The sequence below is a fragment of the Panthera onca genome, chromosome B2, assembly GCF_046562875.1.
Source record: "Panthera onca isolate mPanOnc1 chromosome B2, mPanOnc1 haplotype 2, whole genome shotgun sequence".
Classification (NCBI taxonomy): Eukaryota; Metazoa; Chordata; class Mammalia; order Carnivora; family Felidae; genus Panthera; species Panthera onca.
This window is the reverse complement of record NC_138343.1, coordinates 85,119,065-85,141,317: the sequence shown is the minus strand read 5'-3', so window position 1 is coordinate 85,141,317 and position 22,253 is coordinate 85,119,065. Positions and strand designations below refer to the sequence as shown.

The 22,253-nt window shown below is 34.7% G+C and overlaps 1 pseudogene; it reads right to left on the bottom strand.

Moving 5' to 3' along the window:
- Window positions 1–648: 648 nt before the first annotated feature.
- On the bottom strand, window positions 649–10,767 carry LOC132666459 (glyceraldehyde-3-phosphate dehydrogenase pseudogene; annotated as a pseudogene).
- Between the last annotated feature and the right edge of the window lie 11,486 nt (window positions 10,768–22,253).

The following is a 22,253-nucleotide window of genomic DNA, read 5'->3' as shown; positions in this document are numbered from 1 at the left end:
ATAATTTGGAAATCAGAAGTCTGCACATTTGAGATATTTCCAGGCTTGGAGTGTCAAAAAGACAAGATGGCATATGGTGAAGTAAAAGGGATTTCTCACATTCAGGAACACATTTCAACTTCCAAAACATAAAAATAAATAAGTGCTTTTTCAAATTCATAAAAGAAATAATGAGAATTTTGCCCAAATATTATAGACATACCAAAGTTAAGCAGCAAGATGTTTAAGTCTGTCACTTCCTGCAAGCTTTCCACTAAATGGATAAGTTCAAGTTTCAGGACTGTCATATTAACTTTGGCATAAAAATGCTTCCTTCTTTGGCAAAGATGACAGTATTCCCCCTCAAAGAAAAATTATAGTCTAATTAAAGTATACAATTTGATGTTTTTATACCAACGTTTTCCTGGGAAGTTTCTTCAATACTCCACTTGCTAATTTTAAGTTCAATGGATCAGAATATGGAGGGAATTGATGTGGTGAACACAAGGTCTATGAAGATGGTTTGCTGTGCTGTCCATTTACCTGCTCAGTTCTTTATCCTGCCTGGTTGTTGTAAAACAGAAGCTGGTATATTTTTGAGTCTTACTATAATAGTTCTTTTATTTATTGGTCTTGTGAGCATGTTGATACATGTTATCACTTCAAGTGTTACAGAAGAAATAAGGACTCACGAATTAAATCAATCAACTTTATTTTTCTGATAAACTCTTAGCAGAAAAAATAAAAATACTCACTAGAGAGTGAACCATTGCTCAAGCTTATAGATTTCCATGATTTACAACAATACTGTATGTTATCAATTGTTTCATTAATGCGAATACTTAAAAAAATACTTTCTTCTTAATTGCAGAGTAACTTATTTGACAACAGTCCCATAATCGTTTGGGCCGATTTAAGGGGATTATGTGGAGAAATCTTGCAACTTTAACAAGAAAGTTTTATGAAGTTGCCCATATGACTCTTTGTTCATTATTTAGATTTATATGAGGGATATCTTTGTGCGACAGCTTCTTTAGAATGTGAGTGCAAGGCTAAACACATTTGGAAAATGACAAAGTTATCAAAGAAAGTAGCATATTGTAAAAAAAAAAAAATTTATAAAGCATTTTTCCAAACTGTCAGATTATAGAAAGCATTTGAACATGGGTAGAATGGGATTTTTTTCAACATTTTAAAGTAATGAGAAATTAACTGTTAACTTTTTAAATGTCTCACTTTCCTAAGATATCAAGTATGGAATTTGAGTAAAAGTGGCTCCTGGTCTTAATCCTCCAAATTTGTGTATGAGGGAGAAAAAAAGAGGTATAGAATAAATGTGTAGGTCTGGATAATAAAGCATTAGTTACTTAATCCATCTGGACTTCACTTTTTTATCCACAAAAACCATTTATTTTTGCTATCATAAGTTAATTTATACATAAAAGCACCCTGAGCTTTCTAAGGAAAATTCAGCATCAAAAAATAAGGGGCTTGCTGACACGATAACTTCTTTTAGAATTAATATGTCATGTGTGTTAGATCATTTCATTTGTAGAAATCATCCAAAGTCACCATTTCCCTCAGTTTCATCACAGAAAAAATATGTTTCACTTACATCTGAGGTCATAATTTGGCCCGTCAACCAGAAATAGAGAAAATCAAATCTACATCAATATGTATAACATTAAGAGTTACCAAATATCCAATACTATTCTCCAAGCTTCCTGTGCCCCTTCTATGATGATTTTTATGCTTAGCTTTTTTTTTTAAGTTTTCACAAGTAACAGATCAGATACATAATATGCTTCACTTTTATATTCAGATTACATGTTACCAATAGATTCTTCCTCACATGAGCCCACTCTTCCCTGATGGTATCTAAAAAATAGACTGAGGTGTTTGAAAAGTTGTCCACTCCTGTGAATACTTAAGGTATCTCAGTTTCAAGATAACTTAGCATTATTTAAAATTCAGAGGTTTATACAATGAAAACAGCTGAGTTCTCTCCCATGGAGTGAAGGATTAGTATTGCAGCAAAAAGAGATATATATGAGATAAAATTTTAAGTACTTCTGAGAACAGCTCTGGGGATATCTGTATCAAGAATCAGCTTAATATTAATGTGAAATTAGGAGTAATTATCCAATGTAAAAGAACACAAACTATTTAATACGTAATATTTAAAACTCACTAATTCTGTGTAATATTTTACCAATTTCCTTTTAGAAATGTAAGGATAGGGGCACCTGGGTGGCTCAGTCAATTAAGCATCTGACTCTTGATCTCGGCTCAGGTCATGATCTCATGGTTTGTGAGACTGGGTTCCATGTTAGGCTCCATATTAACAGTGTGGAGTCTGTTTGTGACTCCTCTCTCTCTCTCTCTCTCTCTCTCTGCTCCTCCCTCCCACCTTCACTCCCTCTCTCCCTCAAAATGAATAAACTTAAAAACAAAGAAATGTAAGAATAGTAATTCATCTTAATACATCTACATGTGTGCATGTCATTAAGTAGTTTGTAAACAAGATTTTTAATTTTATAGCTTTTCCAAAATCAGTAAATAAAAATTGTTTAAAATTTTCCTTACTCTTGTAGTAAAATAGACAGCTTGTGATGACATTCTCGTAGAGGAAGCAGAGTTTGCTTGTGTGATTATAACGTTAGGACACCTCCTCAAAAGTGGAATTTCTGATGCAAAGAACATGGACAGAGTTTTCAGACTCTCTCTAGATTTATTCCCTAGGTAATTTCACACTCTCCTTATGGTTGTAAATACTATGCACAGAAGACTGTTGACTGTGGAGCTCTAACCAGCCACCTCTCCTAAACTCCGAAGTTATAGGTCCAACTAAACAATGTCTGCAAACATAATAAGTACCTAAAACTTTAAAGATGCAGAAAAGGAAAAAAATATCCTCCCAAGAAAAGTTGTCCTCTGAGTTTTATCTTCATTTCAACCAGTGGCACCTCTGTTCTTCCAGTTGCTGAGCAAACTTAAAAATTTGAATCGTTTTAGGGTTTTCATTTTCCCTGAAAATGTACATTCATTGCAGTAGCATATCCTATTTCTGTGAAATGTGTCCAAAACACACCTAATTCTTAATACTTGTGCTACTGCAACCATATTTAGACCAGCCTCATCTTACATAGATTATTCTACCCTTCCCCTCTTGCGTCATGCACATGGCAACCAGAAGGATACAGTTAAACTTCAGGTTATGTCATGCCTGTCCAGTTCAAAGTGTGCTAACCACTGTTCGTTTCACTGAATGAAAGTCCTTACCATGTCTCATAATGCCCTACCTGATCTGGCTATTCCCCATCTCTGATCTTCCTCTCTCCCCCAACACACTGTCACCTGCGTTGGCCTCCTTGTTTTACTTCAAACATGTCAAACATGCCCTTTCCCTAGGTTCTTTTTAAACACTGTTCCATCTACCTGGATTGCTCTCCCTCCCACATCACAAGGTGTCCCATTCCCTTCCTTCTTTCAGGTTTCTGCTCATCTGATACTTATCTGAGATGCCCTCGATAACCACCATTTGTAACACGGCACTCTCTATCCTAATATTCGATCTTGCTTTGTCCTGTTTGATTTTTCTTTATAGCTCTTATTACTATCCAATTAGTTTTTTAATCATTGTTTATTTTTTTTCACTCCCAATGCAATGTCACTTGGAATAGGCCAGGGTTTTGTCACTTTTGTTTTTACCTATTTCATCACATCTAGGACATTTCTTGGTTGATGTGTCCTTTAAATATTAATTGAACTAATTAAGATTTTTGATGCATATTAGCAAATAGCTTTCTACAAGTTTGAATCGGTTAATGCTATCAGCAACAATATTTGAAGGTACCTTTTCAATCGTGCCTTAACCAACATTTGGAAATGTAGCTCTGTGCTCCTACACACACACACACACACACACACACACACACACACACACACACACACACACACACTTATTCATTCTTGTTCTCTCTCTTTCTACAGGGCTAATAGAGAGAGAGTAGAGGAATGACTTAAGATTAGGGCATTTCATTGTAAGTAGAATACTCTGGATAAGTGGAGCCTTGGATTGTAGAGAATTGCTGATGACTGAAAGAGGAGAGAAATAAGAAGAGTGCAAAGACAAATGCAAAAGAGAAAGGTAGAGGGCAATGCTGTACAACAATAGGAAACAGATTTGGGGAAGCTATTTTAGCCAAGAACTGAGATGGACATTGGGTTTTCACATATACCCAAATCACTAATTACAGTTTTGCACGTTTTCTGAGAATGTGCTCGGAGAACTAGAACACCAGAAGGAAACTTAGTTTTCACTATGTATGTTTGGGAGCAGAGAAAACAGAAGACCACAAATACTACACCATGATTAAGTCTGGGTGGTGAGATAATGGATTATGGTTTTAAGTAAATTATCTCATTCAATTCTCACAAGAACTCCTTGAATTAGCTTCTATTATTAGTTTGTAAGTATCTTGCCCTAAGTCCCAAAGCTAGAGCTAAACTTTTGAGTTCTAAATTATTATAAATTCACAAAATATTTTTTTAATTCTAAGACTAAAAATATTCTCTGTCTCCTCTTCCCTTTTCCTTCTCTCCATCTCTTTCTATTTCTCTATCTCTGTTTATCTATCCATCCGTATATGCATCATAACTGGGTAATTCATGGACTAATAATGAGAGTGTGCCATAAATCAAGATTTATGATTACTCTAATTCTGAGAACTTGCATTTCATTTAAATAAAATGTTCTTTGTTTATAATGGATATTGTGACTGATACTCACTATTCATTCCCCCCCTTATATGCTTAGCCTAAATTAATTATGGTAGACTAAATTCACCATCTTTACCAGTGATTCATTCCCAGTTTGATAGGCTTTAAACTCTTTGGGCCAGTAAGAGACCAGAGAAAAAAAAATTCTCCAGGATTTTGGTAAAAATAAGCAAGTAGTTCTCATTCCTATCCCACCTGATGAAAACAAAAAAGAATCATTTCATCTCTAATGTTAAAAACTAACATTGGGTGAAGCCAACATTTGTCTGGCAAAGGAAACATATAAGAGATAAAGATAGAAAGATAGAGAAGTGAGAGAGAGAGTGTATGTGTGCTTAGAATTGACATTTAAAAATCACTAAAAAAAAAAGATACTGTTTATTACCAAAGGTTAAACATAGTAAATGATAATTAGGATGTTCTATTGGGTTAGAGAGTAGTCTCTACTCCCACACAGAATACTTAGTAAATAGGACATGGATCCTTGTGGAAGCAACTTGCAAATGAGGAAAACAAAAACACACACACACATTACAAATTTCTCACTTTCATACTAGGTTTTAAACTAGAAGCGTTTCAATGATTACTGGGCTAAACTGGGATATTATTATTGGCAAGTTAACTACTGCCGAATGCTTATGAGACTCGATAAAACAATGTTGTTAGCAATTACTACAATAAAATAAAATGAAATAAATATTCCATACTATACAAACTGAGTTGTGACTATTCACCACATCATGTAGCATTTAAAATATAAATCACTATTCATCTTTCTAGTGATATATACCCTCAATTAGCTATCAGTTTATTTTCATATGTCCAAAATTAACAAATTTATATTAAAGGATAACAATCTTAGTGGAATTTTAGGGGAAAGATTATTTAGTGCTGCATTTAAAATATGTAAATTACTGCTAATTATTTATTGTTGAATATTTTTTAGTCAAAGGAAGAGTTATTATAAGTCATTTACCTGGTACCACAATAGGAAAAAAAAATAGATGTAGATGGCTTTTTATTAACTCAATCATAGTTTAACTCTTCAAAAGGATATCAGGAAAAAACTTTAGCATGACATACAAGGATCAATGAATTCTGGCTATTGCCCGATCTTTTGCATTTCCCTCATAAAACCTTTGTTCTAAAAGAGCAAAATCTGAGAAATTTTGTTCTCTTTCTTTGGGTTAATTTTCCTTTCTTTTTTTCTTATTCTTTTATCACATCTTCTCCTATAAGCGTTTTCTTTATTCTTAGGCTTACTAGATGCCACTAGTCTATGTCTCTATACCATCCTATATCTAGTATTTTACTAGATTTTATTATGTTGCATAATACTTCTGTAGTTGTCCATCCCTCCCACTAAAATGGAATTTCCTTGATAACAGAGTTCTTTTAACTCTTCATTCTTAATACATATCACAGGCCCTAGCATATGTGAAAAACTCAGTAAGTATTTGTTGAATAAATGTATTCAGAAATAAATATAGTGGGACACCAGTAAATTCTGTGTCCCAGAATTTAAATTTGGGTTCTAAAAGGCACCTAGCTCATTAGGTCGTTAAAACTCAGTCGTTAAAGTATGCGACTCTTAATCTTGGAGTTGTATGTTTGAGGCCCATGTTGTGTGTAGAGATTCCTTAAAAAGAGAATCTTTTAAAAAATAAATTTTGGTTCTATATAATGTATTTTGTTATTATGATATAAATAAGTTTCAAAAATATTATCCAGGCCAACTTCCTAAATAGAATTACACTACACTTAAGCAATTATAGAGTGTCAATTATATTCCCAAGGTTTATATTAAAATATTTTATAAAAATATTATGTAAATTCATAAAGATATTACAGCAGATATAACTATCTAATTGCATGTTTTAAATAAATTGAGAAAATAAATCTTTGTCGAGTTAAAGAAGGTAACTGAGAGATGTACATGGAAAAGCAGACATTTATAAAGCAATATCTAAGCAGAACTGTTGTATATATTAAGAAATCAATCATTACTTACTATAAAAAAAACCAAAAAAAATTGGTAGCTCCCAGGAGAGAAGCAAGAAGCAAAGAATCAGGTGTATGAATAATAACCATGGATATTAAATGCTGAAATGCACGCATGATGTCTTACACATTGCCATTGGAAGATTCCATTCAAATTATTTCTGTGTCTGCCCTCATGATTAACCTTTCAGAAAAGGGAATCTGACTAGTCTACTTCTGAAATTAGGGGAAATGTGGTTCTTTGACTAGCAAACCAGAATCATGTAGCTTTTTGTGTAATTGGGGGTGAGGAGAGATAATTTTCCCAAAGGTCACAGATTAAATCAAAAACAAAAACAATGTCAGAACCTACCATAGTCATTTAAATTCTCAGACTTTATGTAGATCTCAAGTTTTTCTTTTTATAAAATCTTGTAACACAAGAAGTAAGTAGTTGGTCTGAGTAGACAATAGAGTTAACTATTGATTGATATTTTAGAGGTATACTATGAATTAAAAACTTCCATTCATTTTTTCAATTGAAATTAGCTAATATCCAGGAAAATTAACTCACTCTGTGGGTCTACCAGAAGGATCAGAAAAACAGAAACTCATTATTATATCTTTTAAGAGACAGAATTTGTTATGATAGAAGATTGAGTGAACAGATGTTTGGAGGATTAAAATTTTTTTAAAAAAATACTAAAATAACAAAGTAGCAATAACTACAGGAAGGAGGTGTTACCCATCCAGACGGAGAAACAAAGGTGATGCTAGGATCTAGACTCTTAGAGGAGGAGGTCCTCTTAGATCCAGATCAGTGTCTATTCCTCTGGGAAGCAGGTTCTACCTGGCAAAGAGAGTAGACTGCAATTGGTTTTGGAACACCCAGGGAAGCAGGGGATTGGAAGGAAGAGCTGCAGGGGCAAAGGGACATTATTGTGCTAGGAGAGCCAACAAGCAAAAGGACAAGAGAAAGTTCTTTCTCCTCTTTTCCTACCATACCTTATTCCTCGTATATCTCTCTTAATAAAGGAGGATTGAAGTTCCAGCTACAAAAAAAGAGTGTAGAAGAGGGAGAGACAAAAGAGTGTTGAAGCTGAGAGACAATAGCTTCATAACCACTACAATGTTACATTTTACCAAACTGTTATGTGTTTGCATTAGCCCTTATTTTATTGGCATTTTAACTTGGTGTCATTAATTGCAAGTTATTTACTGTAATACTGATAGTATGTAGAATGAGAGTAAAGTTTATGTGAATTTAATTTTTGTTTGGTTAAAGTTACCCAATTTTTGACTAGCTAATTCTAGAATTCTAACTTTTTACTAGGTAATAGTTTTATAATACATTGATGATTCTTTGGCCTAGTAAATAAACCCAGCATTATAATTTGTTGCCATTTTTGTCTTCCTTTAAGGCAGAGGATAGCTATAAGCCTGCCATGCCACATATAGCCCATTAGTCACAGGAGAAAACAGACAGCGGTGTGTGGAATGGATCAGCCCAAATTCATCATGACCACTAAAAAACAACACAAAACAAATATCCTATTAGTGATGTGCCAAGAGCTTGATCATTTCGAGTGAAGGATGGCATGTTAATGAATATATATAAAGGCAGTTCTCAAATTCACATATTTCAAATTAACAGCAATCAGTCAATTACACGCATGATATCGACTTGCTTCACATATTGCCCTTGAGTAGGCTGGAAACATATAAATGAAACTAAGTCAAATACGTGATGGATTTGGAGGAGATTCCTAATTAAAATCATAGCAAATACTTTATCTTTCTGATACATAGAACCATGCAGCTTTAATCAAAATAACCAACTCTAAAATAGGCACAAATAGTGGCTAAGCAGATGTTGAGAGGAAGCAAACAAAAACATCAACAACAAAAACACTAAACTGAATAAAATGGGAAGGCATTGAACAGGAAATCTTGGCCTTTGACCCATTATTATATAATGGATTTTCTAAAGTAAAGTAATACATTTTCTGAAATCCATTATAAAAAAAGGGTTCCAAAAATAAATGGAACACGTATTCTAGCATTGCTAGAATAAATACAGATATGGGGACTCACATAACTCAGCTTCAAAGAGAAAAAAAAAAAAAAAAAACAAAGGCAACCCAATTAAAAAATGGCAAAGGTCCTAAACAGGTAATTTTCCAAAAACATACCAACTTCCAACAGGTACTTGAAAAGGTGCTCCACATCACTAATCATTAGGGAAATGCAAATCAAAAACCACAATGAGATATCAATTCACAGCTGTTAAGAAGTCTATTATCATAAAGATAAGAGATGAATGCTGGTAAGGATGTTGGGAAAAGCAAACCCCCATATACTGTTTGTGGGAATGTAAACTGATATAACCATTGTGAAAAACAGTGTGGAGGCTCCTCAAGAAATTACAAATAGAACTACCATATGACCAAGAAATCCCACTTCTGGGTATATATCCAAGGGAAACAAAATCATTATCTCAAAGAGATAGTTTTACTCCCATGTTAATTGCAGCATTATTCACAATAACCAAGCTGTAGAAATAATCTAAGCATCCATTGACAGATTAATAAAGAATATATGATTATATATATATATATATATATATGATTATACATATATATTCATCTTTAATACATATTTAAGCTGAATATTATTTCATTTTTTCATTTTTGTGTGAATTTTTAATATAAATGCAGAACATAAAGCATTAATGCAAGTCAAAATGTTCAGTGAACATGTTTCAGCAGTTCAACTCTATAACAATTATAAATAAATCTGCTAAGTTTTTCTGGACAATGCCAGCATTTGGCTTTTTTCAAAACAAGTAAATTTCTTACTGATGACAATAGTGTTTGTGGCATTTTTATCATACAGTAGATTCTATCCATTCAGTATACATTTCTAATGTTGTCCTACTTGCAAATATAGGTTTTTAATGTCTGTCTTCTGTGCTGTTCCTGTCAATTTGTTATTAAAATACATTAAACTATAAAAGAGAGAGAGAAAGAGAAAAAAAAGTCCTGCCATCCATGACAACATGGATGAATTTGGAGAATGTTATAGTAAGTGAAATTTATATGTAGAATCTAAATACACATATTTTGGAAGGATATACTTTTTTGATACAACATAATAAGGTCAGGTTCCCCCAAACCCTCTCCTTCTTTAGGGGCTCTGGGATGGAAACTATGTAGAGGTTAGGAGACTTTCAGTGTGTTCAGGAGATGAGTTGGGGCAAGGACTCCCCAGCAGCTGGGGGCCTCTCTCTTCCTCCTGTTCTCACAGGGGCTGGTAATTCAAGGGGCTCTTACTCCTTGGAGGCCATGTGGACAATAAGCTCCACCACCTGGTTGCTGTAGCCAATTTCATTGCCATACCAGGGAGTAAGCTTTAAAAATTGATCACTGAGGGCAATGCTAGCCTCAGCATTGAAGATGGAGGAATGGTACTACTGTTAAAGTCACAGGAGACGACCTGGTCCTCGTGAAGCCTAGGATGCCCTTGAGTGGGCCCTCTGATGCCTGCTTCTCCACCTTGCTGACATCATCATATTTGGCAGCCTTCTCTAGGTGGCAGAGCAAATTCACAACTGAAATTTTGTGGGTTGGATTAAAGAAGGCCATGCCAGTGAGCTTCCCATTTAGCTCAGGGATAACTTCACCTATCGTCTAGGCAGTGCCAGCAGAAGCAGGGATGATATTCTGAGCATATCCCTATGCCATAGCTTCCCAGAGGGCCTGTCCATGGTCTTCTGGACGGCAATGGTAGCACGGACTGTGGTCATGAGTTCTTCCATGATGCCAAAGTTGTCATGGATGACTTTGACTAGAGGGGCCAAGCATTTGGTGGTGCAGGAGGCATTGCTGACAATCTTGAAGGAGTTGTTGTATTTCTCATGGTTCACACTCATCACAAACATGGAGACATCAACAGAAGGGGCAGGGATAATGACCTTCTTGGTGTCACCCTTCATGTGAGCCCCAGCCTTCTCCATGGTGGTGAAGACCCCAGTAGATTCCACAACATAGCACAAGCATTACCCTATTCAATATTGGAGAGATCCCACTCTTGGAAAATGGATGGGCTTTCCATTGATGACAAGTTTCTGATTCTCAGCCTTGACTGTGTCATTGAATATGCCAGGGAGGCGGGGGGGGGGGGGGGGGGCACTGCACCAGAATATGCGGCTGTCTGTCCAATGGAGGAAGAGCAGAGAGTCTGAATACAGATATTCTTAATGTGATCATTTCAATAGAAAAGATCAGTTTCAAAGTATGTTTTATTTGGTGACAAACTAGAGTATTTTAAATACAGTCATGGGCTAATTGTAAAAATCCTTTTAAGTTCTTTAAAGTTTTTGATAAAAGATAAAAACAGTACTCTAGAGATCATTATGTTTACTGCATATCTGCTTTGGGAATGAGGTCAGGCATAATTAATTAAATTAATCATGCCTTTAACTGTTATTATAAAGTAAATTTTAGCCATTGTAGTTTATCAGGGATGCATTTTGTAAATTTTGTTTTGTAACTCTATTCAGCAAAGTAGATATTTAAATTTGGCCACCATTATGCAAAATCTTTGAGATGTTTTGATTAGGAAAAGCAAAATGGGGAATATTCAAAAGATAAAATATCCAACTGAATAAGCAAGTTGTGGTTCCTCAAGTGGTATATAATTTTTTATTGGGGACTTTTTTTCCAGCTGGGTTTATATAATGTCTGTCAGTGGAGAGAGTGAGATTCCTTGAGTCTTAGGTTGTTTGCTTCTAATAGGACCACAGTGATATCTTTTTAATCATATTATTTAACCATAATTAGTATTTTAATATTAAATAAACATGAATTATAATTTTTGATTGGGTTCCTACATCTTGTGAGGAGTGTGAATTTGGACTTGACCTCAGCTCATGATATAGTTATGTGAATTTTAATCCTTATCACATTCCTCCACTGTTAGTATCAGCTAGACAGGAAGCTTCCTGGTAGCTTCTGTAGGCTGAAAGATGGAGATTTTCTCATCATCTTTTCATTTATTGGGTAGCTTTTCAATAAGCTATATTTTGTATAGAAGCTCAAGTACAGTATGTTACCTCTTGGATACAAAGCTCTGCATTTGTCCCCATATATATTAAAGACCTGGTCCCAACTGCTAGATTTGCATTTAACACCCTTCGCTCATAGTTCCTCATAGATGGTAATTATTCTACCTTGATGTTCCCTCTGTTTTGTTACTTGGCAATTTAATTTTTTTTGTTTTTTAAACCTTTGTTAAGTATTAATATTATGTGAAATCTATACTTGGCATTATGAGTGGTAGGAATTGGAAATGTGTATTCTTATCAGTTTGGTCCACTGTACTGAGGAAAGACACTGTATTTTGAAGGCACATATAAAGCAGAGGTTGCTGCTGCTGATGAAGTGAAAACTCCTCAAAACATGAGAAAGCTCTATTTATTCCAAAGAGAAATCAATACTTTGTTTGCTGATATTTGCATGTGCTACGGGATATTTTTCTACTCTAAAAGAAGGAAAAACAAAACTAACCTAAACAAACCTGTATCAACTTGCTACTAAAAACTATAGAACTCCCCTGCCCCCAGCTTTTTATTTAAAAACCATTAAATTCAGTGCACAAAGTATTTTGAATGTCAGAAAAAAATCTATCAAGAGTTGTACTACAGTTTGGGATATGCAAAATTTTAACATATGTATATTGTCCTGATGAAGTTTAAGGCCATACCAATGAAACAGATCCAACCACACTAGCTACACTCTACTACTAGCCATAATATCAAGGAAACTGAGGTATAAGCTGAAACTATCAGTCTGACTGGGTAGTGGTCAAACCTTGTTTGGGAAGAAGCAATATCTGTCAACCTGCCTATGTAATGAATGTGTAAGCCTTTTAATGACCCTGTGCTTTTTATGTCTACTTAGCTCTCTCTTTTACAGTGATCACAGGAAATGAGGAAAATGGAAGTGAAGTTTATCTAGTGTAATTCCTTAGAAATTAATGTGTTTGGAAAGTTGACTGGTTGGGAATCCTGACACATAAAGAGAGTAGTTAACAATTTGCTGAGTGTTCACTATATGACAGGCAGTTCCCTAAAAATCATAGTTTTGAATTATCAGTGCATTTTAAATAAGCAATCTATTTCCTATGTCATGCTATTGAGTACATATAATTGTGTTTCCACTATTCATAAATATAGATATATCTTTCCATTCATTTTATCATAAATATGATTGTCAGATTATTTAACCAAAGAAAGTGTAATTTAGTTTTAATAAAGGACCCTAAAAATACCATGAGGATACATATTAATTTTGTTATTATTGTTGTTGTTTTTAAGTTTTTATTTTAATTCCAGTTAGTAACACACAGTGTTATATTAGTTTCTGGTGTACAATATAGTGATTCAACAATAATACATACACGTTAACTTTCTCTTAACATGTGGGAATGCTAAAAGCAATTGCAAATTTCAAATATGAAATGGAAAGGCTATCTACTTAATATTGATAGAAATAAAAATATGAAAATTTGTAATCCAAATAAAATTTCAACCTTATTTGAACCCAAGCTTTTAAATATAAAGCAGGCCATGTATATATTAAGTTGCACAGAGTTTGGCTAATAGCCATGAAATTGTCTAGTGCTACCCTAGCATAATTGGCAGGTATTTAGAACTCTGATACAATGAATAAAACATTCTGCTTGGGTTCAAAGAAAGTACATGCTTATTTAACTTACTGCCATACAAGGTTTTTGTTTTATCTTGCTTTTAAACTAAATATTTTCATTAAATGAGCAGTTACCAGTGAAGGAAAAGGAAAAATTAATGGTCCTTGGTTGTCATCTTCTTTTTTATATCCCTTTAGTTGTAAGTCAATGGAGTAAGCTGTGTGGATGTCTTAATTAGTTCAAAGGGGATGTAATATTTGTAATATTGATAAGCTTTCCCACAAAGGGATATATTATAATTTCCTAACAAATAAAATATTGTGAATACTAAATTTTCCCTTCATTTGTTGAAAAAAATCACAATAATAATCTAAAAAGCAAATTCATCTGGGACTCAGAAAATCCTGGATTCCAGATCTGATATTTAACTTCACTGACCAATGAGGTTTTCTTTTATGTAAAACATGATGAGTTCAAACCATCTGATCTTTGAAATATGATCTTTAAATATTGATGTTTATTGCTTTTACAAATGCACCATAATACTGTTTGGGGAGTAGAGACAATGGATTCATTCTGACCTTGATGTTTTTATTGTTTTTTCTTTTTACTCCCCTTTTAGCTAGGGATGATCACTTAAGGCAGTCTATTGGAAGATAGGGTTCCTGGTGGCTCAGTCAGTTAAGTGTCTGACTTCAGCTCAAGTCATGATCTCCTGGTTGGTGAGTTTGAACCTCGCATCTGGCTCTCTGCTGTCAGTGCGGAGCCTGCTTTGGATCCTCTGTCCCCTTCTCGCTCTGCCCCACCCGCTGTCTCTCAAAAATAAATAAAACATTTTTTAAAAAAGCAGTCTATTGGAGGAAAAAATCAGTGAAACATGAAAATTATGAAACAAACAAGGGTAATAAGTAGTCTACTGTTGACTGAATATCCTACTATAAACAACTGGGTTTTTATTCAGAAATCATTTAATGTAATTTGTATTCTCCTTTAGAAAGGCTCTATCCTTTAGCTCTAATATCTCCAGGAAAAAAAAAAAAGCAAAATTAATAAAAGCTTTTGATCTGTTTGTCAGTAGATACAAAGGAATTAATTAAATGATGTGTGTAACAAATACAGAACTCCAATCAACTCTCAGTAGAAACTACTACTTGGGTCAATGGGTTATATAAACATGTGAAAGTCCTTCCATTTTTGACACCATCAATATTTAGCCATCTTTTCACACCATGCAGTCCTTCATCTCTCCATGATTAGAATGAGAGAACCATGACTTATTAGCACAGAGAGACTTGATAAATCATCTAGTCCAACTTTCTAATTTTATGGCAGAATAGAAAGCCTTGGGTTGTAAGTTCTGTGCCTTGGCTTTACAAATAGAAAGACTCGATATCAATTCTGTGTCATGGCTTTACTTATTGCCAGCTTAGCAACTTTGGGTCATCTACTCTTTCCAAATATATTTCCTCTTCTGTAGAATGGGACAAGTAACTCTTATCCTGCCTTACTGGGGATTTTCCCCAAAGTAGATAAGAAATATAAAGCCACTCTTATCAGCCCACTTTTAAGCTTTTCTTCCACAAAATCCTACAGTCCTAGTTCTCAACCATCATGTGGTCACAGAGGGCCAGAGTTCTGGAAGAAGTTGAAGGGGTGAGGTGACAGAAAGTGAAAATGTGTAAACATGCGGACTAGTTTTCCCTCATACCAGCTTGATGTGAATCAACACTGCTGGTAGGATTTTTTATACTTGTGATTGACAACCAATGACTGTGTCAGCTGGAAAGAAGCTGGAACTTCTTAAAACATTGATTTTCATATCTTCAGACCCTTTCAGATGTGTTACAGACCAATTTCAAACACAATTCCTTATTTAGTTCTTACACTACAATGATATAATTCCAAAGATTTTCATTTTGTGAAAGATTAATGCTACTTCCTAGTAAACAGTGAGCATAAATTTTAGTACTCAAAAACTAAAATTAGTGCATTGTTAGAATTTCTGAAGTTTCCAATTCTGTAGAAATTCTACTTGCCAAATAGCATTATGCAATATTGTGAGCTATGCTTTGAAATCCCAAGTTTTCAAGAAAAAAACTTATGTCATTAGTGTAGTCTTGAATAAGATAGGATTTTCAGCTGCTGCTCATTTCATTCTGTATCTCTGTGTATAAGCAGCCTGAATTCACCATTAATTTTTAAAATATTTTGTCAAAAAAGTAAATATACTTATGGTAATAGTAAAAACATAGAGATTACAGTTAAAATCAAATGACACCATTTTTGTGTATGAATCATGCACATGAACATCACTATAAAATGTGCAGGGGTGCCTGAGTGGCTCAGTTGGTTGAGCATCTGACTCTCAATTATGGCTCAGGTAATCATCCCAAGGTTGTGGGATTGAGCCCCACATTAGGATCTGCACCGAGCATGGAGCCTGCTTAAGATCCTCTCCCCTGCCTCTCTTCCCTACTCACATGCACGTGCTCTCTGTGCCTCTAAAATTAAAAAAAATAAATTCTAAGTGAAAAATTAGCATAATATACAACTGCATACTGGAATCATGCACTGTTACTAAAGGGTATTCCCTCCCACATTAGGAAATGTAATGATATGATTAATCATGTTTGATGTCCAAACTTCCCCAATACTCTTTGTGACACTGTGATGTGGAAATTTATCCCTAAGTGGATTAGCAGAAATATCAGTCCAGCAAGGGCTCTCATATGATAGTCTTATTCACTGGGTCAATTGAATCTATATCCGGATAAGCTCACTTTCAGGTGAAAGGAAGAGCCCTGGCTGGCCAGGATGCCTGTCTAGAGAACAGGCTGATTGGTGAAAATGGCTATCACTGCTCAGTAACCAAAACAGATTTCACTGCTTTCAAGGAGCATACATTCTAATAGGAGATGTAGAAAATAGATACCAAAAATAGGAAGTAAAATGTGCTGTATGTTAGAAGATGGATAAAAAGAAAAACAGAGAAGAGAACAGTGTCCTGCAGGTGGAAATGGAAAGAGAATGCAATGTTGCATGGTGAGGTCATGGCAGGCTTCATGGATGATAAAGAAGGATTTAAAGAACAGGACAGGGGCGGGGAGAGAGCCGAGAGAATATTGAGGAGATTAGTGTTACAGATAAAAGAAACAGCAAGATGGGAACATTCTTTCTGGGTTTAAGAAAAAGTAAGAATTCAGTGTGACTGATGTGGAGCATGTGAGAATGTGAGAAAAAGCAGGATGGTCACAGAAGAAAGTCAATTAAATTGGACTTTAATGACTTATTCGGAGTAAAATGTCGAGCTATCACAGGGCATTAAGTAGAGAAGTGACATTATCTGGCTTACATTTCAAATGGATCATTCTGGCCTCTGTACTGAGTATAGATTGTAGTAGAAAGGCCATGGGCTGAAAGAAATAAATCAATTATTAAATAATTGCAGTATTCCAGGTGAAATATGAGGGTGACCCAAATCAGAGTGGTATTAATGGCTATGGTGAAAAATGGTTGGATTGTATATATTTTTTCAATAGAGCTGGCATGACTTACTCACAGACTGTGTGGTGTAAGAGAAAGAAACAAAATGACACTAACATTTTTATTTAAACATATCATTATTATCTTTGCCATTAACTGGGATGTGAAAATCAGCACATAGCACAGATGTGTCAGGAAAAATCAGTTCATTTTTAGAGATTGTAAGTTTTTAAAGGTTTATTAGACATTCAAGTAGAGATGTTAAGTAGCCTGAAGAGTATGTAACTAGACTGGCATTTGGATAGAGCTCTGGACTGTACGTATACAATTTGATTGTCAGCACATCGATGATATTTTAAAGACATGGGATTCAGTGAGATCACTAAGAGAACAGGCAAGGGCCTAAGACTGAGCCCTGTAGCACTCCAGCATTGAGAAATTACTAGGTTGAGAGAGTTTCCAGGGTAGGTGATGTGAGATCAGAGAGAGAAAAAGGCAACAGCTGACTTCTAGAAGGTGGCAGATGTTTTGCTAAAATAGCATCAGTTTATTGTCATAGATCTATTTAACCACTGTCCCTTAGCCTCCTTGAAGGATATTTACAGATTCTTCCCATGTTTGTTTCTTTTCTTGTGTTTTCAGCAGTGAATATGGTAGAAAAAGGGAGCCAGGCAAATCAGTATGCTGAGAAACAAAACGCCTATACTCTTTACCATGGGGCAAGTCTGTTGGAAGCAAGGGAAGTGGCGAAAAGGGCAAGGACACAGATCCCTAGAAGAGTTTACATAAAAAGCTAAAGAACTACTGGTTTAGGTCTGTTGGCAAAAATAAATAGCCATTAATTTGTATTCTCTAATAATGTTAGGCATGATGTAAATAATAGCACAGTGAGGTAATACAAATTAACTTGTTGCTTTTGAAAGAAAAGTAATTGTATTTACCACACATTTGTTGTTAACATGAAAAGTAAAAACACCTTTCCCTGATTTAGCATGAACACTCTTCATGAGGCATTCATGGAGTCCTTGAAACATTGAAATACCATTTAATAAAAATCTAATCCATCTTGTCTAATGCCATTCAATAAAATTGTCATTTGGTAAGACCATCATTAATTACTCAACTGGCAGAAATAATTATTTTTAGATATTCTCCTTTTGGCAGCTCAGCAAAAAGAAGGAAAAATTGCCTCTGCAGAATAAGCAACTGAAGGTTTCTTTGCAGTCAGCATTTAAAGGTGACTTCTGATCTGTTGTTAAGACACGTTCCGCTGGAAAAAGAACATATGGCACTTTCCCCTCATCCCTTGCTTACTTTACAATTCATTCATAGGAAAATTAGAGGCTCAACAAGGGCATAATTTCATCCTTGATACTTTCCTTCCTTCCTTCTTCCTGTCTTTCCTTTTTCCCCCCTTATTTTAAGAACTATATCAAAAATGACACTAGTGCAACGGGATTTCGCTTTCCCCTTACAGAGCAAAGATGTTGCTGATCATACAGATCTGAAAAATGAAAACACTGGGACAACAAATTTAAAGGATCCAGGACTTTAAAAAGAAAATATACACATAAGTTGAAATGCTTTAGAATATGCCTTAGGATACGAAAGTCTTAAACTTGTGTGTGGGCTGAGTGTCAATGTATAGCTACTTTTTTTTTCTTTTCATCATCAGCACTTGACTTATATAGCACATATTTCCAAATGGAAGTTATGAAGACACTGGAGCATCCCAACTCGGATGAACTGCCTATTGACCAAACTGCCTTGATACCTTACCTTACATAGCTCTAGAGGTAAAAGAACTAAAGAAAGTTATTGGTACCCATCTTCTCTGTTGTATGTGAGGAGCCTGTATAATTTTTGGAGTGCCATGTTTCCATTTCAACAAAATTAAAAAAAAATAATTCCCTTAATTCTTACCTGAGACCACATTACAATAAAGAGTGCCAACTGAGTTCAGTGTTCATAGTCTCTGGGACGTCAAACTTATAAAATAATGAATGAATAAGGGCACAAATAAGGGAGGGGGCCTAACACATAGGTTCACATCAAAGAAAAGCCATAGTTTAAACAGAAAAAAGGAGTGGGAGCATCAAGCCATCCCCTGAACCTAGACAGTATCAGCTCATTAAAATCAAAGAACTTATGATGAAGCAGTCAGTGTAACATTCACATTTTTGAGCAGCAATGTCATTTCAGAAGAAAAAAATCATCCATAGCATTACACTGTTTTTCTAAATTTTAATTTTGCTGTAGTTGTATGAAAAAGTTAATTTATGGATTTTGAAGACTCAGAAATTAATGTAATAATTTCATACTATTCAGGAAATCTTAAAATAATAATTTGTTTAAAGATGGCAGAATGAGTGACACTGTATTCTTGAAGTCCTCAAACAAAATCCAGTGAAATACACACACATATACACATACGCACGTAATTAGGATATGCACAAAAAAATTCACCAACAGCCAGTATGGAGTTCAAACTTATGCCATAAACTCTAGAAACATGAAAGTCAAAGACAGTATCATACCATTCTGGAAAGCCTTAATGGACTGTCTTACCTGGCTATCCAAAATAGTAGAGGGAACATGATGCATCAAAATAATCCAATAAATTATTACTAATCTGCCACAGTTTAGGAAGAATGGATGTGTAGATAGGGAATAGGAGGATTGAGGGAGAGAATGAAGGAGAGAAAGAGACAGAGGGAATGAATACAGAAGTCTTTTAACATAAAATAGAATCTGAAGATCTTAGCAGAAATGGGAAAACCCAACAGGTTTTGCATTTTTAATAGATCCACAGTAAAATTAGAAGTGATGTGAAGCTTGAGTGATTCGCTCAACCTTGGGAATTGGGCACAGTCACCTATGAAGTGAAACTTAATGCAGTTTAAAATTGTAACTAGACAGCAAATATTTCAAGTTCTCTAACATAAATTATTCCCAGCCCTAGGTGTGTTCATAATTGCATGACCACTATGAACACATATTATGAAAGAGAAGGAAAGAAGGGAGAGAGAGAGAGGGAGGGAGGGATGGAGGAAGGAATGAGGTAAAGGAGGAGGGAAGGAGGGAGGGAAGGAGGGAAAGAAGGAAGGTAGGGAGGGAAAATCTGGCAGGCAAAGACAAAGAAATAATCATATACGTTTATAAACTCAAGTAAGGAAAAAAATACTAAAAACAAAACAAAACAAACAAAAAACCTCCCTGGGAGTTTTTCCCACCTTAGAAGAATTTAAGAAAGACTTATTTCAGTAGAATAAGAATTGAGATGTACATTAATAAAGAATGAGACTTTTGAGCCATGGAAGCAAATTGAACAAATCAACACCGATAAGTGAACAAATAATTGGGGGGATAAACAGGATCAGAAAACTTGAGGATGAAACTCAATTGCCACAGAAGAAAGTCATGAGATTATTATTTTGATTGCAGAAGGTAAAAAAAAACAAGACAAAGGTATTGAAAAAGGAAGAAGGATAGAAAGAATGTTTCCTATCATAAGTCTAAGTGCTATTTTTGCAGTCAAATACTCAACAAATGGAACAGTAAAAACATGTCCACAGATACAGTAGGAAAAATCTTGCTATGGAATAAAGAACTGATCTTGGAAATGTAAAAGGTCACATCATGTTCTATGAAAAATTGATACAAAGTAGTGCGCTTTGAGACATGCTCTAGTTTAGTCATTGAATTTCAAAATGACTAAAGAAATTTTCATGCACACAGACAAGTAAACCAGAGAATGAAAAAGGAAAAATCAAGTTTGCCTCAGACTTTCCACAGTGAGATTTAAGATCAGAAAAAAATGAAGCAATATCAACAAAATTCCAAGGAGAAAATATTCAAGAAAAGACCAATTGGTAATCCAAGTTCAAAGGTCATATACATATACATAAAGGCAGAGGACAGTTATTACCAGACCCAAGGCAAACCCTCAAGTTCCTCTTGAAAACCTACTGTCTGTCTCAATCTAGCAAACCAAGAGATGAGTAAAATGTAAAAATCAGGAATAGAGCACAGAGTTGGAAAAATTAACTGATATTATTGAATGTTCATTCAGATGTAAAACTGAGCCAAACAACTGAGAGCCTTTTGCCTACAAAAAAGAATGCAAGTGTTATGGACTTTGATAAATAAAAACAATAAAAATATACCGTTTTAAAGCAGAAAGGTAGAAGGAAAGAAAAAATCTGAGAGTGCGGATTTCTCATCCTTTCTGGTAGGAAGGCATTTTGATGACATAAGATTGAAATTTAGAGAGAAAAAATAGAATGACTCCAGCTTTATATTGTCCATTATAGTCTTTTCTTCTTAACTTAAAAGGAATATTTTAGGTATTAGAGTCTTTTTTGTTTTTCAAACAAGGAAACATTTATCTGAAACTTCAGTTTCTTTCCGATTCCTTTTTATCCTAAAAAATGCCAGAAACACTGAAAGCAATACTTTTTAATAAAGTACATGGATCTGACCTCATTTTAAGTAAATAAATTTTATTGATCTATAAATTATTTTTCAGTATACATGCATAACAATAAACGAATACTGCTATCTCATTTTCTCTCTTGAGGACAAGATCTAGTGGATTTTTAAAATACTATTCTTATGCACTTCGTATTGCTTGACTTAAAAAAAGTCCTATAAAATCATTACCCAAAATGAAAAGAGATCTATGTAACACTTATCTTTGTGTAACACGGATTTAGTTCTGTGCCTCCAGATGGTGAAACGAGTAGGCATTGGCCTAGGTAATAGGAGATAGAGTCCTTTGTTTCCCACAGAATTTTTAGGCTCTGAAATCACCGGATTTGCTATTCTACTTTATTTAGTCATACCTGTAGAAATGCCTACTAAGGAGCTTTTTTCAAATTTTTAATGTAGGGCAAAAGCAGTCAACTTCTATGTTTGGAAGCCATAGCCAGAAACCTTTTGACACTGCAAGATGTACAGTCCTCGCATCTTATTTCCTAACAGTATTCTATATGTATGAAAAATACACATGGTGGATCAGTAGCAAGAGATATCTCCTCCTGGCTATATCTAACTGGTACCAGTACTGAAGGGAGTTGCTAATAACCTGATAGAAATCAAGAGGAAAAGGAAGGAAAGCAATATTCATCTTTAAAAATATGTGTATATGGTAAAATAATGATTTTGAGATTGAAAACCCACAAAGCAGGAAAAATATTCAAATCCCCTTCATCCTAATGGAAAAATTCACTGACTGACAGTGAGACGTTGTATCTTGTCAGCGACAGCAGTGACCTTTAGACTTGAGGCTGACATCAATACACCACAACAAGCTATCTCTT